The sequence below is a fragment of the Canis aureus genome, chromosome 14 (genome assembly GCF_053574225.1).
Source record: "Canis aureus isolate CA01 chromosome 14, VMU_Caureus_v.1.0, whole genome shotgun sequence".
Classification (NCBI taxonomy): domain Eukaryota; kingdom Metazoa; phylum Chordata; class Mammalia; order Carnivora; family Canidae; genus Canis; species Canis aureus.
The window spans coordinates 30,130,799-30,153,027 of record NC_135624.1 but is presented as its reverse complement, the minus strand read 5'-3'; the positions used below and the strand labels follow the sequence as shown (position 1 = coordinate 30,153,027).

The 22,229-nt window shown below is 49.2% G+C and overlaps 1 protein-coding gene across 7 annotated transcripts in view; it reads left to right on the top strand.

The window, feature by feature from the left end:
- Nucleotides 1-22,229, top strand: part of CYRIB (CYFIP related Rac1 interactor B) — a 147,877-nt gene that overhangs the window by 20,029 nt on the left and 105,619 nt on the right. Inside the window, exon 1 of one of the 7 annotated variants that reach the window (XM_077847259.1) lies at nucleotides 13,144-13,221. The exons of 5 other annotated variants lie outside the window; for them this stretch is intronic. The gene's annotated coding sequence lies outside the window, so the exon portion shown is untranslated. Of the gene's footprint in view, nucleotides 1-13,143; nucleotides 13,222-22,229 lie in introns of those variants that run through there. One more of the 7 variants, XM_077847252.1, reaches the window with a different exon arrangement.

Genomic DNA, 22,229 nt, shown 5'->3' with positions numbered 1-22,229 from the left:
AATGAATAAATGAGTGCCTGACATTCCATCGTTGGGCATCCTTTTTTTTTTTTTTCCTTTTAATCACGGGCCCTGTCTCCTTGTATCTTAAAAAATGCCCAGAGGGAAGGTGAGGGTGTAAAATCCTCACCATAAATTGATCACAAGAGGGTGGATGGGATTCTGTGGTTTCCTGGGGAGAGGAAGAGCCCAGAAGTGGGCTGGGGTGTCAAGTGGGTGTGGAATTTATTATGAAGAGAGTGGGATTAGAGGCCAGCATCCATGCTGTCAGGGACAAACTTCCTGATCTAGAAACAAAGTGGGGAGGTTGATGCCAGATTCTTAACTCACGCTCCCAGGTGTTCATTCTACCCCCATAGTGTGCCACAGTAGAGTAGGCCCTGGGGATACAGTGATGTGTGAGGCCCAAGAGCCCCTTTTTTTCCTCTAGGCCGGGGACTTTTGATTGACAGCCAGTGATGATACAGGGAGGCTGTGAGCCCATGATGGGGTGAGGCATGTTGGACTCAGCCTCGGAGACCAAGGAGGGCTTCCCAGAGGAAGAGGCATCCAAAAGGGCAGGGGCTGTGTTTTATTACTCTTCACATTCCTAGCTCCAAGCAGAGGTCTTCCCATAGAAACAGGTGCTCAGTGAAGGCTGAATGAGGGAATGTGCAAAAGGGTTTAATACACCGGAAAATAGTGCAAGTGGCACGTGTTGGTATCCTCATGTGTGGAGGGTAGAACAGGGGCACCTGAGACTAACTTTATCTACCTGTTTTCTAAGGACCGACTGTTGGCAAGAGCTAGGGCGTGCCCTGGGGTGTGTCCACCCAGGAAGCCCAAGGCTTGACATTTTTAACCAGCTCAGTAGCCTGCAGCCCTTCTAATAGGATCCAGATTTAGACATGCAGCCCTGGTCCTCTGGACCGTGGTCCTAGGGCTGGTGGCTGACTGAGGGGGTAGCTCCTTTGTGTGGTGTGTGTGTGTGTGTGTGTGTGTGTGTGTGTGTGTGTGTCGACATGGAGTGATGCCTGGAACATGCTAAAAAAGGCCTACAGCTTATATTCAGATCACCTCTAACTCTCCACTACAGCTGCCATCGCATCCCCAAAGCCGAAGTCACTTTGTTTCTGGCCTCTCCTCTAGTTGACTGGACTTCTGAAGTCCAGGATGGCACAGATGCCTCTTTGAAACCCACGTACCCGGCGTAGGACCTGACCCATCTGGGCCTTGGGACAGTTTGCAGAATGAATGAATGCATGAAGGAACAAATGAATGAATGAATTTCAGATCATGGAAATGAAGTTGTCCAGAATGTATCTGCAGCTCCGTGTGTTCATGCGGTGGAGGGAGAGGGCTGTTTCTGGAAAATGACCTTTTGCTACTGCTTTAGATGTTTTGCAATAGCAGATACTTGAAATTCTGCTTGACACTTGCTCTCTGTGGTGAGAGATGAAGAAACACTTCCTTTGTTCACACTTGGCTCTGGTGCTATGTAGACACAGGCAGGGGCCTCTCCCTCACTGCTGCCACCCTGGGAGTTCCTGAGTCCCCTCTGTGGGACCAGTTATGGAGAGAAAGGGCTCATGGATCTACAGTTACGTAATTTCCACAGTTTGCTGCGTTGGTGTGTCTCGTGGACACTTGCTGTATTTTGGGGTGCTCAGCATCCTGCCTGCCTTCCCGTTAGGGGAAACCTCCACCATGTAGGTCTTGGAAGGGGGCAAAGCTCTCAGTATGAAGGCTGAGGTAGACAAGATATTCTTTCTTCTTGCCTCCCCTCAGCTACAGGACATTGGTCCTGGCCAAGCCCCACGGTGAAGCAGGGCCAGTGAGCGGTTCCTCAGAACTGGGAGTCCAGTTGAGATTGGCGAGCATCTTAAGCAGATGTCCTGTGGCATGGCCTTGGTCACATTTCCCCTCTGTCCAGTCTCCCTTGGTCCTTTATCCCAAGCTAGCTCTCCAGCCTGCCTGTTGCTTCCGGGGCTTTTCATTATTTTCTCATCAAATTCCTATTCTCCATAAAATAGTCATCAGCGACTTCTGTTGTCTCTAATCAATAACCCCCACCGAGCTGCATGGCTGAGGCCGCAGTGAGGGACGCCTCTGTCACGTGGACCTTGGAAATGTGGTGAGATGGGCGAGCTTGCATCGGATGCTCTCCTGTCTCTTCCCTTTCTGTGCTGTGGACACCAGCCAGCCCATGCACATCCTTTGAAGACTCGGTCTCTTGCAGCTCAGGGCAGTAGACATCAGCCACCTACTGTGTGTCATGTCATGCTGCGCTGATAAGCACAGGGATGCAGCAATAAAGAATCTGTGATCCTGGACAGTGAGGGGCTTGCAGGCCAGAGGTGGAGACGGGAACACAGTGGGCTATATGTGCTCAGCCAGGTGGGAGAATAGAGCCAGGCAAAGGTGCCGTGTTTGCACGGGGGACCCACAGAAAAGGGGTGGCGATGCCTGAGCCGAGGTGGGGGGAGGATGTAGGGAGTTAGCTAGACCATCTGGATAGCTGGGAGGAATTTTGCAAAAACAAGGCTCAGCATCACCAAACCAGGGAGGTGACAGGTCTTGCAATGGGGGGGAGGGGAGGCAGGGGGTGGTGGGTGGTCAGTCTGGAAGGGAAAGCAGAAGGCTGAATGCGGGTGACCTGTGGGCCAGGGGTCAGCAGACATTTTCTGTAAAGAACCAGATGGTAAATTTGCAGGCAGTGTGGGCTGCGTGAGCACAGCTGGAATACCCTGCCACGGGAGCACCTGGGCAGTCGTAGACAATCCATAAGTGACTGCATGTGGCTATATTCTCATCAGACTTTATTGACAAAGGCTTGCCTCGGTTGGCCCATGAGCTGGAGTGTGCTGACCTCTATTACACACCACGCTAAGGAGTGTGTACTTCACGTTGAGATTATGGAGAGTAGATCTGTTTGCTGATAACAGTAAACTCAAGTCAGTGAGGATAGGAACTTAGTGAGCATGTGGAACTGAAATATCCAGGTACACAGGGTTTAGGGGGCATTTGCTCTGGGCCCTGGCTCATTCCTCTGTTCTCTCAGCCCTGCCCTCCTTCGTGGTGCTGACATAGCTTCAGCAGTTCCAGCCTTCACATCTGCTTCTCTTCTCCAATTCTTAGGTTATGTGTGCAGCCTGGAGCCAAACCCCATGGGCAGGAGAATGCTCTGTGCTGCTAGGTTAAGGGTCCAGCCAAGGGCCGCCTCTAAGGAGGACATGGTCAACCCTGCCCAAGCCACATGGCTGCTGCCCAGTGGGCCAGGGCGGATGAATACTCATGAAAGTCTTGTAAGCAGAAGAGGGAAGCAACCAGACACGATTTCTAGAAAAATCTCTGGGGATATTGTGGAAAAGAGCCAGGCTAGAGGCAGGGACACTGGGAGGAGGAGCTTGGGAGCCAGCAGCAAGGCAGTGATGCTGGACAGTGAAGGAAGGGAATGGATTTGAAAACCAGGGATGAGGGGATCCCTGGGTGGCTCAGTGATTTAGCGCCTGCCTTCGGCCCAGGGTGTGGTCCTGGAGTTCGGGATCGAGTCCCGCGTCGGGCTCCCTGCGTGGAGCCTGCTTCTCTGTGAGCCTGTGTCTCTGCCTCTCTCTCTCTCTCTCTCTCTCTCTCTCTCTGTGTGTGTCTCTCATGAATAAATGAATAAAATCTTAAAAAAAAAGAAAAAGAAAAAGAAAGCCAGGGATGAAATAGATAGAACTTGTGTCTAATGTGTGAAGTCAGTGACGGGGAGAGAGAGAAAGACCAAGTTATTAAGACACATCAGTCTCTAGCTTGGCAACCAGGAGGACTAGATGAGGAGCCCAGGGGTAAGGGAAGATGTGGAGTCGGTGGTGGACAAGATGAACTAGCAGGTGTGACTTTACCCTAGGTCACCCCTCCTGCCTTCACCTCCATGCCCCACCCACAGTAGGTCCCATCTTTGATTTTTAGAGTTTAGGGACAGCCAGGAAAAGCTGTGCTACCAGAGGGAAAGCTGGTTCTTCTCCCTTCCCCTTTATTGCTCTTTGCTGTGACTGCCAGGGCGCTCAGAGCCAAATTTGTGCTTAATCACCAGCAGCCATTAAGGTCCCTTGTTTCAGTCTATTTGCTCTGTTCCCACTGTTATTTTCTCTTCCTGTTTATTCTCTTCATCTGTCCTTTCTCTTGTTGCAAGTTATCCCAAATCTCTTTTGGAAGGATGCAGGGTTATAAATAAATAAATGGTAAAAGTGGAAATAAAGGACACTGTGTCAATTCAGAGGCTGAATTTCTCCCCCCTTTCATAAATACTGGTCTGAGGCCGATTTGTCTCATCTGTGCCCTGCTGGCCGATCTTAGACTTTAGAGAGTTTAGGTTCCTGGAGGAAGGGGCCTGTGTCTCCTTCACCTCAGTGTCTCCAGCATTCATCACAGTGCCTGGTACATGCTAGGTGCGCACTAAATGTCTGGAAAAATGAAGTGAATCAATCATGGCAGAGTCACGTGTTAGCTTTCTGAGTGTTGTTCAAGGGTGGCCAGTGGGGTTCTTCTCACTCTTTGACAGCTTGGCATTCCCCCGGAGGGACATTGCCCCCACCCCCTAAATCATTCTTCTGTTCTTCAGTTGCTCCTACTGAAAACATACATCAGACCCTTTGCTGAAGACCCTCAATGGCTTTCTGTTGTCACCGAAAAACTAAACAGAACCCAGGGTCTTGAGGCCCCGGGCCCTGCCTTCCCGAGTTCCCTGTGGCCCCCTGCTCTTCCTCGCCTGCGGTCATCCCCCAGCTTTTTTCGTTCCCCGGAGAACTGGCCTCTTTCCAGCCTTGGCTCGTGCTGTTCCCTCTGCTTGCTGTGTCACTGAGTCTTTGCAGGACAGGTGCCTCCTTCCTCAGTTTCACCTTCTTGTATCAGATCTTCCCTTTTATCCCAAGACCCTGTGCCTTCCCTTCAGAGCTCTCCTCTCGTTTGTATGTGGTGTGTGGTGCTGGGGTGCCTATTAGGTCTCCCCACTGCCCCCCTCCAAAAGGTAGAGACTACTTCTATTTGTTTGTTCACTTTGGCTTCCCAGAGTCTTGCCCCACACCCGGAACTTGGTAAGTACTTGCTCAGTAAATGCTCATTGAATGAACCTAGGCTGGCCATTCATCCATTCAACCAGTATTTATTGAGCACCTACTAAGTGCCAGGCAGGCACTGTGCTAAATAAAATTTAGGGATAGAGTGGAGAACTGAAGAGACATAATGTCTATCCTCCTAGAGTTTTCATTTTGGCTCCTTAGCTTGCTCTGCCTTTGAACCATGTCTTGTTCTTTACCTCTTCCTCCATTTGTATATATGTATATGTACACACGTATGAACATACATAGGCGTATATGTGTATGTGAAACCATTTACTGAACATCTATGTTCTTTTTTTTTGAACATCTATGTTCTATGTATAAAATGTGCTTTTGTACATATGAACTTGTCTGTATATACAAAACATGCACCTGTACGTACATACATGTATATGAAAACAAGTGTTTTTTGAATACCCATCATACACTATAAATAACATGTATTCATATATAAAACACGCATCTACAGTATGTCCATTTGTATGGTTCCAGGTGTTTACTGAGTACCCTCTGTGCCTGCTTGTGCCAGGAATTAGGGGAGTGCACTCTAGTAGAAGAGGTGGGGAGGAAGGTACCATTTCTATCTGCTGGAACGCCCTAACCCTGATAGGGACAAGGTTGTAGGGGTGTTGAGGGGTGACCCTGGGCAGGCCTACCTTGAGGTGTGAGCAGGGAAGGGCATGAGGCCTGCAGGTCCTGGAGCAGAGCAGAGTTGGGGCCAGTCTTTCCCACTCCCACAATGAGTATGGTCTGGCGTGGTGGCTCCTTACATACTGACTCAGGTGCTTGCCGGAATCTGAGATTGTCTGGGGACTGACTCAATTTGGGTTCTTTTAAAATAATCAATGAAATGGAAATTTCAGAACACCCGGAGACTTAGATTCATGTAGACATCTCTTTTTCCTTAGACTTGATCGTGGTGTGCGGGCAGGGTGTGTGTGTGTGTGTGTGTGTGTGTGCGGGCATGCAGGAGGCACTCCTCCCCTGCCCCCTCAACCCCTCCTTCATCTAGATCTTGACCATTTGTCCAGGTCTTCTTGTCAGGATCCCATATTCTCTTGCCCTATTCCCTCCTGTGTTTTGAAGACAAAATAAAGGCACTTAATGCTGCTCATGGTGCCCGGGGACAGGGCTCCCCGGGGCTTCTTCAGTGGCACGGGTTCTAGACACGTCACCTGCATGAGCCCTACTTGCTGGCCGTGTCCTACACTGGCAATTTTTTTTTTTTTATAACAGCTTTACTGAGGCATATGGCAGAGAGAATAATGGCCTCCCAATCATATCCACACCCTAATCTCCAGAGCCTGTGGATATATTACCTTATCTGGCGATAGGTGACGCAGACGTGACACAGTTAAAGATCATGAGCTGGGAAAATCACCCTGCATTATCCAGTGGGCCTCATAAGAGGGAAGGTTGGGGTCAGAGAACAAGGTGAATGATGGAAACAGGGTCAGAATTGGAGATATGAGGATGCCACACTGTTGGCTTTGAAGATGGGGGCGGGGCACAGGCCAAGGGACACAACAGCCACCAGAGAACACGTTCGCCCCCAGAGGCTCTGGAGGATTTGTGGGCCTGCTGACACCTTGATTTAAACCCAGGGAAGCCTGTTCTGGATTCTAGACCTCCAGAAATCTTTTTTTTTTTTTTTAAGATTTCATTTATTTATTCCTGAGAGATAGAGAGAGGCAGAGACACAGGCAGAGGGAGAAGCAGACTCTGTGCAGAGAGCCTGACGTGGGGCTTGATCCCTGGACCCCAGGGATCACAACCTGAGCCAAAGGCAGACACTCAACCACTGAGCCACCCACGTGTCCCCTGACTTCCAGAATTCTAAGATAATAAATTTGTGTTGTTCTAAGCTGCTACATTTGTGGTCATTGTAACAGGAAACTAATTCAAGGTGTATTTTATGTATCGTGAATCTACCCATTTCACATGTATAGTTAGTGGTTTAAGACACTTTACCCACTGGTGCAAGCATAACTGTAATACAGTTTCAGGATATTTTCATCACCCAATAAGATCCTTCCTGTCCATTTACAGTTACTCCCTGTGTTCAGCCCCAGGTAACCACCAATCTACCTTTTGTCTCTCTAAATTCATCTATAAACTTGCCTTTGGGGTATTTCTTATAAGTGGAATAATATGACATGTGGTTTCTGTGTCTGGCTTTTGTAACTGAGTGTAATGTTGTTGAGGTTCATCTGGGCTGTCGAGTGCATGAGTACTTTGTTCCTTTTTATTGTGGGATAATAATCCGTTGTGCAGATACAGCGCGTGGTCTCTCTGCTCCACGTGGATTCGTTTCTCTGTTCCATGGAGGATAGACGTTTGGGTTGTTTGTGGGTTTGGGACTCTTGGGTAATGATCCTCTAAGCATTCGTGTGTGAGTCTTTGTATTGACATAGGTTTTCATTATTTCCTGGGCAGATACATTGGGGTGGGATTTGGTGGGTTGTGTGGAGTTTTATGTTGAGCTTTTTTTTGGAGGAACTGCCAAATTGTTTTCCAAAGCGGCTACACCATTTTTAATTCCCACCAGCAATTTATGAGGGCCCCCTCTTCCTGGCTTTTTATTTTTTTTAAGATTTTTAAAAAATTTATTCATAAGAGACACAGAGAGAGAGAGGCAGAGACACAGGCAGAAGGAGAAGCAGGCTCCATGCACAGAGCCCGATGTGGGACTCGATCCCGGGACCACAGGATCATGCCCTGAGTCAAAGGCAGATGCTCAACCACTGAGCCACCCAGGTGCCCCTCTACCTGGCTTTCAATTCTCAAAGGATGGTAGGTAGCAAAAGGGGCTAAGTGTGTGTGTGCGCGTGTACATGCACATACGTGTGTTCATAGGCACACACCCGCAGAACATTTTCAAGGGACTGTCTCCACTACTTGTAATTGGCTGTAGCAGGAAGTAAAGAAGAGAAGAAAAACTGTTCTCTTTTCTGGGCTTTGAAGAGATAAGTTCCAGCAGCTTCCCTGCATCTCTTTTCGCCCCTGCCCTCAGTATACGCCCTACAGCTCAATAAATAAATAGTCCGTTGGGGTTCTCCATCTGTGATCCTTGATCCTTCCTACATTCTCTTATCACCAGGTTTGTTTTGAGCATTTGCCAAAATCTGGGGCTTCAGCATTGGGTGAGACCTGATATTGGTCCTTTTACTATAAGCAGTAGAGCCAGAAAGTTCACGCCATGAGTGGAAGGTTTAAGTCACCAAGCTTTTCTTCTTTACCCCAAGCAGGTCAGCTACAGCATTAGCACACCGCTACCCCCAGTTCCAGCTTCTGCTTATAAGTTCTGCTTTTTCTCTTGTCTGAGCAAGTCTAGACTCTACTGGGGGGGGGGGGCAGCGTTGGGGGCTGGGGGGCAGACCAGAGGTTCAGCCTATAGATAGATTGTTTAGAAGGAGTGTGGTGGTGAGAGGCCCTGGCCCTGCCATGGGGGGCATGATGAGGAGTGAGATCCAGACATAAGGCATGATACTCAGTCTGGGTGCGGTGGGTCGGGAGCCCCCTCTTTGTTCCTCAGTGGCAACAATAAACAGAGCACAAGCTTAATTTTGGCCACAGATCAATAAAGGAATCTTGCACATATTACATAGTCTATTGCTACATGTGGGAAAGGGTCAGAGAGACTTTGGTGACTGGCTTTACATTCCATTGGATCCTACGAGGAAAAAAAGTGAGTAATTTTACGGTGACCATTAGAGGTTTTCAGTTTGAGGAGAAACTCTGCCTGGGGCTTCTAGACCTATGCCTAGATGACCCGGCTGTAGAGCTGGATGTTGGAGCTGACCCCGAGCCCAGGGTGGTCGGCCCCCGGCAGGAAACCAGCCACTTAAGCTCTGACCCTGAGCCCAAGGGGTGTGGATGGGATGGTGTTGGCAGGCCTGAGCAGCCAAGGGGTTGATGGGTGGCAGGAGGGGAAAGACTCAGAAAATCTCGGATGATGACCTGGGTCAGCAGATTGGGTATTGTAATACCCAAGTTTCACTGGGGATATTGTTGCCATTTTTGAAAATGAAGAAACAGGCTCAGAGAAGCTAAGTGACTGGTCCAAGGCAACACAGTGAGCAAAAGGAACAGCCAGAAATTCACCTTCCAGGCTGTTGCTGAAATCACTGTGACCTTGCAAGGTTCTTCTTTAGAGGTCAATGAGCCATACACGACACCACCCTGAGCCGCGAATGAACGTCCTCATGACAGCTTGCTGGGTCTGGGAGAGATTAGGCATTTTCACAAAGAGCCACCACCGCTCGGTCCCCACATTAGAAAGTGGAGACTTTGGCCCCTTGCACAACTAGCTGCTGTCACTGTCTGTGTTACCAGTGTTGGGGAGTTGTGCGTGGAGAGGCTGAGAAACCCGCTGAATCCAAGGAAGGCAGGAAGTCTCCAGTCGCTGTGCCGGGAAACACAGAGACCCCCAACTTCCAGAGGAGATCTAGTGCAAAAGAGCAGAAAATACATGTGGCTTAGATAATTTTCAGTGGGCATGTACTAATTAGTGTCGTAATAAAATAAAACGGAGGTAAAGTTATCTATAATGTTGGTTGGGTTGGGGAGGGGGGAAGCAGAGAGCCTGGTGTTGGCCCTGGCTTCTCTGCCCCCTGACTGTGTGACCCCGGGCTATCTTGTCACTTCTCCGATTTCCAGCTTCCACTTCTGTAAAATGGGAACGTTGCACCAGAAGATCTCTAAAATCTATTTTGACGTCAACTCGGCACATGGGAGTTAGAAACGCTGTAAGTTGATGTTCAGTGTCAAGAGGAGTTTTAGCCAGAGATTTTTTTCCCCCCTGGTGGCTTTGGATGAAATTTACCGAGCTGGCCAGTGGTTTCAGCGGAAACAAACAAACCCCTTTAATTTACATGACAAAGGCTTATTTATCTCAGAGCATCTCGGTCTTAGGTGGGTGTTAGAGAGCTTGGGGGAGGGCCTGGATAACCATCAAAGGGTAGAGGCTGTGTTTCGGAGGTTCCTTGAACCCTTCCTCCCTCCCGATGGGGAGTGGGGGCTTTGAGCTCAGTGGAGGGGCTGTAGGTTACATGAAGGAGGAGCATGAAGGGTCAGCCTGGTCCTCAGAGAGCTTCCGGTGTCACTGGGACTGTGACAACACCTACCATCTGGAACACTCGCTATCAGGCGGAGTGTGCAAACGCCCGTGGATGAACAGGGGGCTCCTGTGGGGGAGAGCACAGATCCCCACGGCCAGGTGGTGAAGCCAGGTGGTAGAAGCCATGTGAGAGGAATCTGCATCATAATCTGTAGCCACCGCAGAGCCTGTGAAGGATTTGCACATTAGAAAAGGCAGTGTGGGAGGTGGGGGGGGGCACGGGGGGGGGGGAGAATCTGGGGGTCTGGGGTCCACAGTGAAGAGGGGGTTGCTCTGTACGCACCGTGCAGAGGGCCTCACACTGTGCAGAGGGCCTCGGGCAGGAGCCAGCCTCCTGGTGCCATCGACAAGCCACTGAGTCAGGCCTGAAGTGGCACCCGGGCCGGGAAGCGGGGCCTGGCAGCAACCAACCAGCAGCTTCTCGTAAACCCATTGAGGATTGTGTCTGTCGGTGACTGGGTTGCAAGTGACAGAAACCAAACTCAAGCTAGCTCAGGTTTAAAAAAGATAATTTCTTGTGTCAAGTGGCTAAACAGGCATGGCTAATCCAGGGGCCGGGCTTTGTCTCTGTTCCTTGGTCCTGCTTTCCTTCCTCCTCCTCTTAGGCTGTCTTGCCTTTCCAGATGGCAAGAGCCTGCCAGCAGCGTGGGCCCAGGCTTATGTCTTCCCATGTTAACCACCCCGTGCAGGAAACAAGGCATCCTTTTGCGTGTCTGCAGCCCGACCACTAGAGAAGGCTCTTACCAGCCAGCGAGGGTCACATGCCCATTCTTGAACCTCAAGAGGACTCTAATGACCATTTAGTCACATGCCCGTTCTGCAGCCAGCCATGGGTTCTAGGAGGTTCTGTGCTTTGATTACCTTCCCTGAGGTAACATACTGGCCCCTGGATTGTGTGGAGGGGAAGATTGGGGATGCCTTGTTGGAAAATTGGGTGCCATTACGAGAAGGGGCATGGAGGCTGGGCAGGCAAAGACGTCAGCTGTGCATTGCCAGGAGCTCAGCCTCGACTTTGCTTTTGCCTGCTTAGGAAGGCTTCTGTTGAAGTGATGACCCGAACTTGGATGGAGTGAGTGACCTAGAGGGAGAGGGGTACGGTGCGTCCATAGCCTGGCCTTAGTACCACTGCCACGTGAACCAGTCTCCTCTGTTCCCTCTCCTTCCCTCCAGCAATCTAGTATTACGGCCCTGTCCCTTTTCTGATCACCTCCAAATTTTGTGTGCATGCTTCACGTGCTTCACCTGTGCCCGGGGATGTAGGTCAGAATGCTTAACCCACCAGAGTAATTTCTGGAAGCCTCTACACCACCTGATTTTTTTTTTTTTTTTTAAGATTTTATTTATTCATTCATGAGAGATAGAGAGAGAGAGGCAGAGACACAGGAGGGAGAAGCAGGCTCCATGCACCGGGAGCCCGATGTGGGACTCGATCCCAGGTCTCCAGGATCAGGCCCTGGGCCAAAGGCAGGTGCTAAACCGCTGAGCCACCCGGGCTGCCCTACACCTCCTGATGTTCATCCTTTCCTTGCTGGGTCTTGGGGTGGGTGGGTGGGTCTGGGAGCGCTGGGGGCAGAGGGTCACTGAAGGTGAGGACTCTGGACAGCAACCACTTCCCATCCTCCTCAAGTATTTCATATTTTCACAACTGATACCCACATGCTGGTGTGAAGCAGCTGCACACTTGCTGCTGGTGTGAGAGCTTTCTGGGGTGGCGGGTGGCTGGTGGCTGGAGTAGAATGTTCCTCACTTCTATCCCTCCCCCAACTCTTGCTCACACTCAACACCCTCAGATGATTCTCCGCAGGCCTTTCTCAGAGTGAATGTGCCATTGATTTTTGTGGAGGTCGATTGAAAAGAGCAGGGGTGATTGTTCTGGAAATGGTGGTTTTCCCCTGCTCACCCCGGGCTCTTGGCTGGCGTGTGTGGTTGTTCAAGACCGACTCCCCTTTCCTCTGAGGTTCTACTTGGCCACCGTGCCCACGCTACTCTCTTTGCACCTTTTTTTCTTTCTTTCCTGCAAGCAGTTCAGGTTTATAGGCCTTGGAGAGTGTGCAAATATTTTATTTTAATTAAGGAAGTCTGGAATGAGGAATAGAAAAAAGCTACTTCTTGCTTATTTCTGGGGGCTCCGGCAGGGTGGGGTGGGGATGGCTCTGGTGTCAACAGCCACCTCAGCGGTCATCTGGTCCTCCAGGGTGGTCCAGGCACCCGAGAGGATGGGTCAGGAGGGGGGGCAGCGGGGGGGGGGGTCCGCTGGCCCAGGGTGGCCCGTGGGAAGAGAAAGGGGAAATAAGGCAGGAGGGTACACACTTGGGAAGCTCTTCTGGGCCAGCATCTGGAGCACAGAGCAGGTGATGAGAGGTGTAGGACCTGCCATCTGAACAATCCCTGCCACCTGTTGGTGCATCCTGCTGGCTGGTCGCGGTGCCCATCTGGTCCCTTTGCTTGATTTCAGCTAATAATCCTCACCACCAGATTCAGTGGTAAATATTACTATTCCCGTTTTATAGCTGAGGAAGCTGAGCCTAGAGAGGTTAAGAACCATGTCCAGGATCACCCAGCTACTAAGTGGCAGCACAGGTGAGTCAGAGTCCGGAGTTGTGCCCAAAATGCCCCCCTTTGGTGGTGCTCAAAGGGAGCTCTTAAGAGAACCCCCAGACTCTTGGAGGATAGGTGGGGTCCCTAGAATACTAAAGTGAGAATTTATCTTGAGTGGCAGAGCCTGAATATTGGTCAGAAGATGGAGAAAAAATGGTGTGTGTGCAGCTAGGGTGGGGGAGCTCTGGGCAGCAGCCTAGGGGTATCAGGAAGAGAAAGAACCCAGGAGCCCAGAGTTCCTGTCCCGGCCCTGCCCCCAGCGTCATGGGGCCTTGTGTGAGTCATACCATCGCTAGGAGCTGGTTTCCTTTTCAGTGAAATGAGGGTAAGAACCACAATAATAGCATTTATTGCGGGCTTCCTTAGTGCCAGCACCAGTCCCGGGACACCAGGACCGGAGAGGTACAAGGACTTCAGAGAGAGGTACAGGGCTTCTGCCCTGGGGGACTCTGGGACTCAAGGGGAAGGAGGACACTGCCCACCACACCCCCATTAATGCTGCATCTGAGACAGATTTGGTACTGGGGAACCAGAAGGTGGTTCCATCCAAGTTGGGGGGAGGGGGTGGGGGTGGCTTATGCCCCAGCTCTGGCTTCAAGGCCCTATGGCCTTCTCACTGCTGTCCCTGCAACGGAGGGAATTAACCCTTTAGAAGGGGACTTCTTCCCAAAGCCACAGATAGGGCTTCTCTCTGCTGGTGATCCTTCTCCTCTTGGCCGGTCCTAAGAATCCCCTTCCTTCCTTCCGAAGCATTCAGATGAAAAATACCAAGTCCCCAGCTGTGCAGCAGTCACCTGAGAGCTTTTTGCAAACACCAATTCCCAGTCCTGGGGAACACTGTTTTTGAAAAGCTCCCAAGGTGATGCTGATTTGCAGCTTGCCCCTCTGGGGACCCTCCGCCCCTTCCTGCCCTGGAGAGGCTCCAGAGAGGATCCACCAGAGGATCCTAGGGCTGTAGCAAGTGGATCCCCGTGGGAGGGAGCAGGAACAGATGTGCAGGGGACTCCGTGCTGGGAAGGACGAGCTCTAGGGTGATCCCCTGCACCTGCTCTGCTCCATGTCGCCCTTCTCTGTCCCTGCTCGGCCTGGCAGTGCCTGCTTCCTCTGTGCTGCTTCCTCCCTGTTCTGTGACCAGGCTGGATTCCTGCACCTGGCATCGCCCATGCCCCAGTGACTGGCACGCTATCTTCCAGTCGCTCCGTGCCCCCTGCCCCGTGGTACCTCCTGATGGAGGTACAGCGCTACGACAGGCCTCGGACAGAAAGCAAATCATGGCGAGCCCTGTGGGACAGCTGTGGCAGTTTAGAATCTGATTTTAAACCTGACAGGTATTTTGAAGACCTGCTTGAAATGATTCCTCTTCGTTCACTTTTGGGGATCAGAATCAAATTCTTCATAGTATTTTTTACATAAACTTGATTTAGCTGCTTCTAAAGAAAGCCTGTTTCTTGAAGTTTAATGGGCCAGCCACTTCCTCGGTTCCTCACTTACACTGGCCAGAGTGCAGGTGCTCATAGCCACCTGTGGCTGGTGCCGCCTTACTGGACATTGCAGGTGCAGAGCACCTGCGTCATTGCAGACAGTTCTGTTGGACAGTAATGAGCGCCACTGACCACATGGCACAGAGAGGGCTCGGGGCCCGGCTGTACAGCTGGGCATGGCTAGAGGGAGGAAATTGTGAGCAGGTTCTCTGACCCTGTTGGTATCCACTGCTAGAGTGACCAGCCGACCTGCTTTGCTTGGAACAGAGGGGTTTCCCGGGACTCGGGACTTTCCTTGTAAAAGCTGGGAAATTTCCTGGTAAACTGGGATGGCTTGGGGTGTTCATGACACCATTTCCATGTAGGTGTCACTGCTGTGTCCGGGTCCAGGACGCAGAGTTTGGCAGAGAGTCACGAAAAGCTCAGAAGGGAGCTAGCGGAATAGGTGATGGCATCATTCAGGTATAGTGAGAGGAGTGCTCTGGAAAAGGGGAGCCTTGGGGTAAGGTATACCCAGCAGGGGTCCCTATCTGAATTGAAGGCTCTATCAATGGGTATACCTCAACAGAGAGAGAGAGAGAGAGAGAGAGAGAGAACACACCTGGGAGGCAGTTAACCAGATGAAAGAGTCTGGAAATGGGAGGAAGCTAAGTGACCATCCCTGTGCAGTGAGCAGTGGGAAAACTCACGCGTGACTCTGCTCTGATCCTACTGCCTTCCCTCCAGCTTTCACGTTGTCTCACCTATAGAATCGGGGTTGCACCAGATACACAGAAATCATACTCTGCGCCTCTGCCAATGTCACTTTTTCAAGTAGATAGTGATATGTCTTTAAAGGCGACATATCCTTACACAGTGAATATGTTTGATAATCTGCTATTTGGGGCACATGACCTTTATCTTGCCCTTCCATTGGTGATCCGCTCCTCTTTTCTCTGCTTTGATAATGATTGGGCCAGAGCTAGCCTGAAGGGTTCAGGTTTAACTGAGATGCTATTAAGTCTGGCACGCAGTGGTCATTTGGTATAGAACAGTTCTTTTCCTTCCTTCTGCTTTTCCTGCTCCTCTTCCTTCCTCCCTTCACGCTCTGTTTCTTAAATTAATGCCATACCGGGTGCACTTCTTGAGAAAGAACGACGACCACTTAATGATACAATGTACAGGGATAATTAAGGTTATTAAAGAGATGATTGGTTAAGACTCCAAAATATTTGTTTTGAACATTTACCAACGTTCTGAGCACCCTATGTAGTCTCTCTCCCCTTCCCCTAAAATATTGGAGATTTCTCAAGGTTAGAGATTTGTCCAAATTCATCACTTGGACAGAGAATTGTAAGTACTACAGTTTTGTTAAGAACACTTTTAAGTATGAGTGATGGATCATGGCAGTATGGAGAAATGTTAAGACATGGATGCATCTTTTCATAAAAAAGGATTTCATTTATTTGAGAGAGAGAGAGTGAGCATGCATAAGCAGGGGGAGGGGCAGAGGGAGGAGGAGAGGCAGGCTCCCTGCTGAGCAGAGAGCCTGCCCACTTGGGGCTCATGGGGCTCAATTCCAGGTCCCTGGGATCACACCCGAGACCTGAGCCGAAGGCAGATGCTTAGCGACTTAGCCACCCAGGCATCCCGACATGGATGCATCTTAAGCTGGGAGAAATGATGAGGGAAAGGGTAGAAGCCATGTTTGGATTCCATCCTGTTTGCAGAATATGATCCTGAAAATGGTCTGTAGCTCTAGGAGAGAAGGGATGCAAAGGGAAATGGTAGTTAATAGGTCGTGTTGCTGAGCATGATCTTTGACAGAGAACTGCCCACGGTGATAGTGATATCTCCCCAGATCCCAGGCCGGGGGCTGGGAGGAAGGTGGCATCTCAGGGTCCTTCCACAAAGAAGACCTCAGGGGGCAGTATGTGAAAGAAGCTCTAGGAGCCTGTATTCCTCCAGGGGGGCAGTATGTGAAATGAAGCTGGGCTACTTTTTTGGGTGGAAAAATCCAAGTCAGATAATTTTTTTTTAAAGATTTTTATTTATTTACTTATTCATGAGAGACACACAGAACGAGAGGCAGAGGGAGAAGCAGGCTCCCTGCGGGGAGCCCAGTGTGGGACTCGATCCCGGGACTCCAGGATCGCGCCCTGGGTGGAAGGCAGACGCTCAACCGCTGAGCCACCCAGGCATCCCGAGAATTTTTTTTTTTTTAAAGTAGGCTCCACGCCCAGCGTGGAGTCCAACACAGGGCTTGGATTCATGACCCTTGAGCCAAGATCAGGAGTCAGATGCTTAACTGACTGAGCCACCCAGGCGTCCCCCCTCCCCAAGCCAGAGAAATTTTGTAAACTTGTGGACCCTAGAATCCATTATCCTATCTCAAAAGAATCCTAAAATAATGTGTGGGTTTCCCATCAGGGTGGTGAATGTGCATTGGAAGTCAGGAGTATTTTGTATGTTCTGTGGTATTAGGATTGTAGAAAGTTGATGTATATTGAAATATGTAGAACCTTATCTTTAATATTTGAAGTTCATTTTGGGGGATAAGGCATATGTCTGGTTTTGCAAGTAAGAGCAATACTGCTGAAGATAGTGGTGCTGTTGTCATGTAAGATTTCCATAGCTAATTAGTGCTAGTTATGATGAGGAAATTAAACACCTGAGAATGTGTTTCAAGGGACGTTTCTCCCCAGTACGTTAGCTGCCTTTCTGGACTGCATCGTTGGCAAGTAATAATAATACAGATTGACAGAGCCATGGAGAACCTGGTTAATAGGAAGGGATATATTCTGAATGGATCGAGGAACAGTTTAGAAACTCCAGCATGGGGATCCCTGGATGGCGCAGCGGTTTGGCGCCTGCCTTTGGCCCAGGGCGCGATCCTGGAGACCCGGGATCGAATCCCACGTCAGGCTCCCGGTGCATGGAGCCTGCTTCTCCCTCTGCCTGTGTCTCTGCCTCTCTCTCTCTCTCTCTGTGACTATCATAAATAAATAAAAATTAAAAAAAAAAAAAAGAAACTCCAGCATGGCGGAGGGCTCCTCCAAATGCATTCATGTCCAGCTTGCATCTTTGACACTTCACAGTTCTGGAATGGTCCTGCAGGAGGTGGCATCCACTGTCATGTGAGTCCGGGAGCATGTTCTCTAGGGATCCCCTGCAGCCCTGTGACAGTGGGAATCCCAGATATTGCAGTTTTTCCAACAACAAAAACAAATCAGCCAAGACAAGCTGGAATCACTTGCACAAGGCCTTTCCCACAACCCACTCACTAGTAATTCAGTGCTGGGCCGACTCCGGTGACTTACAGAAGTTTTAATGTTCAGGTGATAGGAATGCCTGGTTCTCTCAAGTGTTATATACACTTAATAGTATAGAAACTAAAGTGAATAGGGGTACCTGGGTGGCTCAGTGGCTGAGCATCTGCCTTTAGCTCAGGGCGTGATCCTGGGGTCCTGGGATCGAGTCCCGCATCAGGTTCCCCGCCGGGAGCCTGCTTCTCCCTCTGCCTATGTCTCTCATGAATAAATAAATACATGCTTTTTTAAAAAAAGAAACTAAAGTGAATACTTCTACTACACAAGATGCCCATCACCCTCAAGGTGCTTATGATTTCAATGAAAGAGACAAACGTTGGGTGGTCATAGAGGTGGTATAGGACGAGGCATCAAGTTCAGGTGGTACACTTGAAGGAATGATTGACGTGAACTGCAGTACTTCTCTTAACACTGGTGTCCCCAACCGTTACCTCCTTGTTTCTGATTCTCATTCAGGCCAGGTGTCCGGGGCTGCCTCTGTGACCCCGTCCTTGTGTCTCATGGTCACCCCGTGGCTTCCACTGTCAGAGCCCTTGTCAGGCAGTGTTGCAGGAGCCAAGCGTGCTCGCTCCCCTGAGTGTGAGGTCTTCCAGGATCTCTGTCACCCTCTTCATCTCTCTTGCCCCTCTGAAGCTTGCTGGCCTGTGACCGTCAGGGCTGTATTCTTATCCTGAGAAGCCAAGCCATCAGAGCCAAAGGCCCTTGTATGATCACTTTCGACCTTGTCTTAGGGCTGCTATAACAAAATGCCACAGACCGAGTTGCTTATAAATAACTGGTTTATTCCTCACTGCATGGAGGCCGGAAGCCTGAGATCAGGGTACTGCCATAATCAGGTGAGGGCCCTCCTCTGGGTCCTGGGCTTCTCCCTGTATCCTCACACAGTAGGAGGGGTGAGGGGGCGGGGTCTCTGGGGCCTCTCTTATAAGGCCACAAGCCCCATCCCCCTTTATGACCTAAGCACTTCCCAAGAGCCCTGCCTCCTTTTTTTTTTTTTTTTTTTTTTTTTTAAATATTTTGCTTATTTGGGATCCCTGGGTGGTGCAGCGGTTTGGCACCTGCCTTTGGCCCAGGGTGCGATCCTGGAGACCCGGGATCGAATCCCACGTCGGGCTCCCGGTGCATGGAGCCTGCTTCTCCCTCTGCCTGTGTCTCTGCCTCTCTCTCTCTCTCTGTGTGTGTGACTGTCATAAATAAATAAAAAAATTTTTTAAAAATTTTTGCTATTTATTTGAGACACAGAGAGCACAAGCAGGGGGAGCAGCAGATGGAGAGGGCGAAGAGGGAGAAGCAGGCTCCCCGCTGAGCAGGAAGCAGGATGCTGGGGACTCGATCCCAGTACCACAGTATCATGATCTGAGATGAAGGCAGATGTTTAACCTACTGAGCCACCCAGACGCCCTAAGGCCCCACCTCCTGATACTGTCACATGGGATATTAGGATTCCAGTGTGTGAATTGAGGGGGGGATACCCAACATATAAAGAAATGCACATCATGATTCTTTTTGGATATGTGTTTTCAGTCCAGCTGGTTGAAAACTTGACATAGCAGACGTTTGGAGGTGGGGGGCAGAGGGAGGCAGCATGCGGTGAGGAGCTCAGGTGCAGGCGACAGGAGGGGATGCTGACCAGTGTGAATCCTGGACGGGGCACAGCAAATCCTCCAGCATAGCTGCCGAGGTCTCCCGTGCTCTGCACAACGAGCACAAGATGAGGACTGGCATCCCAGAGCCCAGGCAAGCTGGAGCTTTGGAAGTTTTCCTAATAAGCACTCCTTGTTTGGATTGAGCAATTTCATTTCTTTTTAAAAACAGATTTGGGGGTTCTCAGGACTGAGGGGTAATGTGACTTTGTGAATCTTCTTCCTCACTCAGGAGCCAGTGTCAGGCAAGTTGGATTGAGAGACCATTTATAACTAATTGCAGTGTTAGCATTTCCAAGTAACTATGGAAACTGCTGAGCCCTCACGTAGCTTTTTCTGGGCGGATAAGCCAGCTAGCTACCTGTGCAATGATCACATTTATTTATTTATTTATTTATTTATTTATTTATTCACAAAATCACAGAAAGCATTGATTTGCTCAAAAGTTTTCATAAGTTTTTGTAAAATATCATCCAAATATTCTTTCACATTATTGTTAAGTCCCCTGAATACCATAAAAGGCATTTCGGCTTGCTTTAGAATTATCATGAATTCTGAATAATAATAATTATGCTAAATAGCTAACATTCGTCGAGCATTTGGTTTATATTAGCCGCTGTTTCGAGGGAAAGTTTTATTAAATAAGTGATTAAGGGTTGTTAGAAATATTACAGAGCTCTTGTAATTGAACAGGATTATGGGTATGAGTTTATGATTTTATTACCAGGGATAGAATGAATCATGGCTAAGAAAAAACAGCAAGTGATAAACAAGCCAATCAAGTTATAAGGTGAATTCACTGAGGAGAAAGAGTAATTATTTCAGTTATTTTTTGGTGCTTAATTAACATTTATTAAGCATCCTCTGGGTCACAGGCACTGTTAGGTACTTTTACATCTGCTATTTTATTTAATTACGAGGAGTTCTTCACTTCCAGATAAGATTTCCCATGGGCTTCTTTTGACTAATGAATTTTTCTAGCTGGTCCTGCTCATACATTATGTCACCTGGGGAGCCAGAAAACTGCGGTGGTGCCAGAGTGTCATCCTTAGAGACTGTTTGATTGTACAGGGTTGGGACCCAGCAGCAGGATTAAAAAAAAAAAGAAAAAGGTTTCTCCCTCTGCCACGAACTCCGGTTAAATCGGCCGGAGTGATGAGAACCTCTGTGTCAGACTATTGGAGATTTTTTTTTTTCCACTGGCAGAGAAATATTGACTCCAGCTCTTCAGCAATCATTGCAAACTTTGAGAGTCGTGTGCTACGCCAAGTGAAATAGGTGAAACACCTGTTTTCCTTTGTGTCTTCCCTGTGAACTGGGATGTGGGAGGTATCAGGGTAATTGCTGAAGGAAGCAGGCCAGAAGATGTTGCCCTGAATGTCTCAGACCCAGAATGTCCAAGTGCCTTAATCTGTCCCTGGGTTGTGCTTTGTGGTGTTTATCATGCCAGTGACTTGTTTTTGTTGTTGTTGTTGTTGTTTCTAAGATGTTATTTATTTGAAAGAGAGAGAGAAAGAGCAAGAGAAAGCACGAGCAGCGGGGAGAGGGAGGAGCAGGGAGTCCAATGTGGGGCTTGATCCTAGGACCCTGAGATGATGATCTGAGCCAAAGGCAGATGCTTAACCAACTGAGGTATCCAGGCGCCCCTGTTTTTTGTTTTTTGTTTTGTTTTGTTTTGAAGGAAAAAAAAAAGGACTATTTAGGGAACTTCTACACTAGAGGTAATTCCTTTTAATGAAATACATACATATGTATGTACAGTACGAGTACAGATCTGTGAATAAAAAGTTTCAGAGGACACAGAGAATTATGAGGAATATTTCTGGTGGAAAGGATTATGGGTCGGAATGACTTCTTTAAACATTGTCTTTGATGTCATAGTGAAGTTGTTTAACATCAAAACATTAAAAAAAATCGGAAGGAATTAAGTGGTTTGGGGAGCTCAGCTTTTCTTTAAAAATTGTTATAGCCTGAGATCACATAATAGAGAGTTAACCTAAAAAAATGATCCATAATCAAAAACATATCCAGTCCCTAAAAAAAAAAAAAAAAAAATTCATGGTCATCTTCATGGAGAGATTTGCTTCAATGGGAATTTTCAGTTCTGCGAGAAACCAACCCCCAGGAGTCCTGTGGTGTAATTGGTGGAGAGAAACAACAAAAGCTTCCATTAGTTCTGTCAATGTGAAGCATTTTGCTTGAAAACAAGTTTTCTGGTGGAGCCTTCCACTTAAGAATGTTGTGTCCTTTTAAAAACATTATGGTGCATTTGCTAAGAGAACTGGGGCAAGTCAATCACTTTTTGGGGCCTGGGGTTCTTCTCTGGTGTAACGAGGAGATCGTCACTGTCCAGGAGAAGCTTCACTGAGCCGCAGAGTTGTCTGTAGAGCAATGGGGGAGAAGCATCGAGGTGGCCACTCTGGGCCTGTGGGTCTCCTGCCCTGGCCTCAGAGCTGCTGGGGGTGGTGGTGGTTGGTGGGGGCATCTGGATGTGTGTTATTTGCAGAGAGGATCTTTTCAAGGACCTATTATGCATCAGGTGCTAGGAACAACAGGATGACCAAACTCAGTGTTAGCCCTCAGAGAGCTTAACATGTCCTGGAGGAGGCAGGTAGGCACACAGGTAATTCCAGCATTTCTTCAGCGAGGCCAGGGGCTGGGTGGGAAGAGGGGGTCAGTGGGAACACACACTGCCCCTGTGAGCTCTGGGTGGTTCTTTTTATAAACAAATGACAAAGAGAAGACAGCTCCCTCTTTGAGTCACTCTGCCCAGCCACTCCTGAGGAGAAAAGAAAGAGGAAGGAGGCGGGCCCACGTGGGATGGTTGGGACTTCCCTGGTGCCCTGGCTTGGATCCAGGGGTTTCTGCATGCTGATATAAGGGCTGTCAGGGCAGGATAAGGACCTGGGCTCTCAGAAGACCACAGAACCAGCCCTTAGGGCTGGAGGGACCTCAGGAGGTCACCTGGTCCAGGCAAGTTACCCTGGCGAGCCCCACAC